Source organism: Teleopsis dalmanni, chromosome 1 (assembly GCF_002237135.1).
Source record: "Teleopsis dalmanni isolate 2A chromosome 1, ASM223713v2, whole genome shotgun sequence".
NCBI lineage: Eukaryota > Metazoa > Arthropoda > Insecta > Diptera > Diopsidae > Teleopsis > Teleopsis dalmanni.
The window spans coordinates 134,042,013-134,046,898 of record NC_051846.1 but is presented as its reverse complement, the minus strand read 5'-3'; positions in this window follow the sequence as shown (position 1 = coordinate 134,046,898).

The following is a 4,886-nucleotide window of genomic DNA, read 5'->3' as shown; positions in this document are numbered from 1 at the left end:
GTCTATCCGAAAGGGTCACGACTTACTTCTCAAACGCTACAAAATGTATGACTACTGTTGCTAAAAAACTTACTTCAGAGAAATGAATCTTAGAAGACCTAAATCCAAAAAGCCACCGCTAGGAAAATATGTAACCAATAGAATTTTAAATTTTTACGAATGTGAAGAAAACAGTGAAGTAATGCCTGGGAAAAAAATCTGCGTATCCTTACAAATTGACGGATAAAGAACACAAATGCGAAAACGGTCCATTCTAAACAATTTGAAGGAGTTGCATACACCTTTCAAACTCAACCATCCAGACCTGTAATGTAGTTTTTCAAACATTGCGTTCTTGCAGGAGCAAGCGGCACACATTCAGTTTGTGTGTGCTCCATACACGAAAACGTACGATTAATGGTATATGGAGTGAATATAAAAGCACTGACTTCATGTAGTAGAAAGCCGATAAATAACTATAAAGATTGCCTACAGCGCATGACTTGCAATACTTCACGCACAGAATGTTTTCTAGCCAAATTTCTTGGAAGTGACATTATCAATGAACAACTTCTGGATATATTTGATGACACCGTTAAATACAAACAATGGGATCGTGAAAAGAGAAGTACATTAAAAACGTTGATATCCCAAATAGACGAATATTTGTAATCCTTAACAGATGGTTTAAACAAATTGCTGTTGCATTCTTTTATTGTTAACAAACAGGCAGAGGTTTTAAATGATAAGAAAAACAACTTAACAAAAACTGAATGCATAGTTTTGCGTGATTTTTCCGAAAATTATGCTTTTGTTGTTCAAAACTCTGTTCAAGGTATTCATCCGTTTGCAATATACCACCGTGATGAAAATAAAAAACTACAAATAAAAAATTTCGTCTGCATATCTGACTGTTTACATCACAACACAACTGCTGTACATTTGTTCCAAAAATACGCGATCAAATTCATTAAAAAAATTAATACGGATATCAAAAAAATTATATATTTTTCCGATGGATCGGGTTCACAATACAAAAATAAAAAAATTTTATTAATTTAACTCATCACAAAGTGGACTTTGGTTTGGAAGCAGAATGGCACTTTTTTCCAACGACACACGGCAAAGGACCATGCGACGGCTTAGCTGGTACCTTAAAGAGGAATGCTGCAAGAGCTAGCCTTCAACGAATAAATAACCCAATCCAAACACCAAAGGAATTATTTAACTGGGCTAAGGAATGTTTACCAAATATTGTGTGCCATTTCTCAACGTTAAAAGACTATGAAGTAGAAGAAAATAAGATTAAACACCGCTTTGAAGCAGCTACATCAGTTAAAGGCACATTAAAATATCACTGTCTTATTCCAAATTCCAAAAAAGTATTAATGGCAAAAACATTTTCTTCTTCAGACATTACAGATTATGTATCAATAATGAAATAAGAATTAATAAAATGTAAAAACCATAAAAAAAATATTTTGTTTTTAGCTCCATACAGTTTCTTTCCTATAACATTTCTTACCTGTGCAGAGTATTTTTCCAACAGTAGCAAAATAACACTTCACCGAAAAAGGTATGTGTGATTATTTGCTGCAGTTTTCTAGGTAGATCAGCTAGTATGAAACTAATTAACTTTTTAATTCACCTATATAAGAAAAAAGTTTATTAAACGGTTTAACTATGTTAAAATTCATAATTTAAAAACAGAAATGATGCGGAACTAATTTAAAATGTTATGTTTATGTATACATTTATTTTAGAAATAAAAAGTAAAAGTTTTTGTATAGTTTTCCTTCGAAAATTGATTTCATGGTACTTTGGTGCGTATGAGTAACGTGAAGGACACCTGATTAACTAATTTTTTTTAATTACTTCTAAAATGAATATCACAGTCGAAATATTTATTTTTGAAGTAGAATTTATATATTAATTTGAATCAAAACTAAAAAAAAAAAATTTTTGTGACATATGCCTTTTTTTTTTTTAACTGAAAAATCGTGTGTATGTATTTGGTGTGATATGAAAGATAAATAAATTTTTAAAAGTACTTCTAATTACAATATCGTCCTGAAATTTTTGGGTTTTATGTAGAATTTTATTACTAATCGAAATCAAAAATATTATATAAGAATATATGTAATATATTCTTTGAAAATTCATTCAATAGAAATGTAGTATGCATGTGCATGATGTGTTTTGCGAGAGAAAAAAAATATTAAAATATTTAAAAAAATAACAGTTTCCTGAAAATTTTTATTTTGTAGTAAAATTTAAAACTGAATCTAAATAATATAAAAAATGAAAATTTAAAAACTACTTTTGAGAAAATTTTTTTTTTGAAATTTAACGGTTAATATTAGTACTTAAATATTAACAATTTTAATTGTTTAAACAATTTTATAAAAGCTCAATCAATTATCTTTAAAACGCTGTAAATTTCAAGTTTCTACCTTTTATAGAACTTGAGATATAGCCATTTGAAAATGTGTCTACTATGCCAATTCTCAAAACCCCATGGGTCCATATCTCCTAGGAAAAAAATCACAAAATTTTTTCCCGAGATACGGGTCTTCTTATTTTATGAAAGGAACTCATAAAAAATTTCAGCCAAATCGGAGATCATGAGGTCATTTTTTGCCAAAATCCGTCCGGTTTGTAAAAGAATGACCCTTATGCCTTTAGTCACGGCGAAGTCCATTAGGTCTGGTATTTTATTGTTATCGGCAGGCCAATATGTTGGCTGCATAGGAGAGATTACGTTTAGTGCATGTTTTTTATTTAGAATGAAATTGTAAAGCTGTTTAGCTTTTGGATCACAGAGCCGTGAACTCCAATACGTGTGCTTGACGTTGTAGTCTCCTATCGCAAGAAATTTGTCACCTAAAGTTAAGAAATAATCTGTAAATTGGGTCTTAGTAATGTTGAAGCGAGGTGGGCAGTATACTGCCGACAAAGTTAAATTTTTTGCTTTGTACTTAAATAAAATGATTTTATATTTGTATTATATATACAAATAAAATGATTTTATATTATTTTTATAACATTCTTAAGATATAAATTTTTATAATCTTCAGGAGTATTTAAAACTAACTGTATTTAATATTTAAAATTGTAATATAAAATTCTTACAAAATTAAAATTTCAATTAACTTAAAACTTGTATTAATGTGGATTCCGGGATATACTGGTATCCAATGCAATGAAATGACAGACAAACTTGCAAGAAGAGGTGAAGCCTCAAGAATGATAGCCCCAAAACCATTTTGTGGTCTATGTAAAGGAACTCTATCTATTGTTATGAATGGTGCAAAGGAAAACGAAAGACAACTCTATTGGGAAAGGATACCAAAACTCTCAAAATCTAAAATCCTGTTAGGGACTTACAACCTAAAACGCTTTAAAAATTGCATAGCACAATCAAAAAACAACCTATGAATTATTACGGGATCAGTGACCGATCACTGTAGATTGAATAATCACTTATCGAAGTTAGGAATTCAATCCAACTCAGACTGCAAATACTGTAGAGAAGAGAGAGAAACTGCATACCAAGTGCTTGGGGAGCGCCCGGCACTGATGCACAAGCGGAAGAAACACTTAGGAGGTTATTTCATGGATGATAAAAATTCAAGACTAGAAAATATAGGCTTTTTATTGTCTTTCATTAAAGAAATCGGACTTGGAGAAACACTCTAACCCGAGTAAGGGGCACAATAGATCTTTCTTTCGCAGTGCACAATCCCTTCTTTTAATAATAATAATAATAAAACTTGTATTGTTTGCGCTCCTTCACAACTCTTTTCAAACGAGAGTGCGCGTTTCTTAAGTAGTCGAGAAATTTCACGTATGCGTTTATACATCTTGTACATATATTAATCTGCCACAGTATCCCCTCCTAGCGGTGGAGTTAGGACGATGGCGCAATGCTAAAGTCAAATACAGGTTGTATTTACTTATGACATTACTGTATTACTTACTCTACTACTGATATTGCCAATACTAATATGGTCTCCAATTGACAATGAAAGGTTTGGGTCGAAATTGGGTATTCACTTTGAGAATCTAAGCACAGCTGCTATAGCAACTATTGAATAGAATCAATTAGTTTATTACGATTTAAGTCTTTATTAGACAGAAGCATTAGCTCTAAACACAGGAATAACGTCGTTACATCAAGCTTGTCAACAAATGAAACCAAAGGCATTATGTGCGAATACAATTAATCATATTAAACATTTGGAATCTGAACTACGACTTGGTGATAAATTACTTTATGACCATCACTCCAAAAGAGGAGCAATTGATCTTTGTTACGATAAATGTTGGCAATTTAATGCTAAGTGTGTACATTAAAGTATTTAAGAGTGTGGATGTTAAGTATGGTGAAAGTTCATATGTTGTAAGAGTATCTGAGCGAGTGGTGTTAGGATAAACGTTATCTAGCTAAACTTACAAACGTTGACCCGAAAAGAACGTTATCGAGGATAGCGATGAAGAGCAGCGATATAAAATATCTAGCAGAAGAAAAAGTTGTTCAGTTTTTTTTAGAGTCGAGCAAGCAACATCTTGGTGTAGAGCGTTTTTGCGTTTTTGCATTTTTTTTTTTTGACGTGAATCGACATTAGTTAAAAGTGAATTAAAAGTGAAATGAAATTATTAAATGAAAAATGAACAGAAAAAAAGAAAACTTCCTAAAACAAATGTACAATTCAAAATAATCCACCTTTTAGTGCTACTAAAATATTGTACATAACATTTAATGTATGCTAATGTGAATGTTTTTTATTAAAAATAACAAAAAAACAAAATTCAAGTTTATCAGTGAAACAAAAAAAAATGAACGCTACAAACAATTTTATTTAATTCGTGAAGAAACTTCCAAACTGATCCTGCCACATAACCGT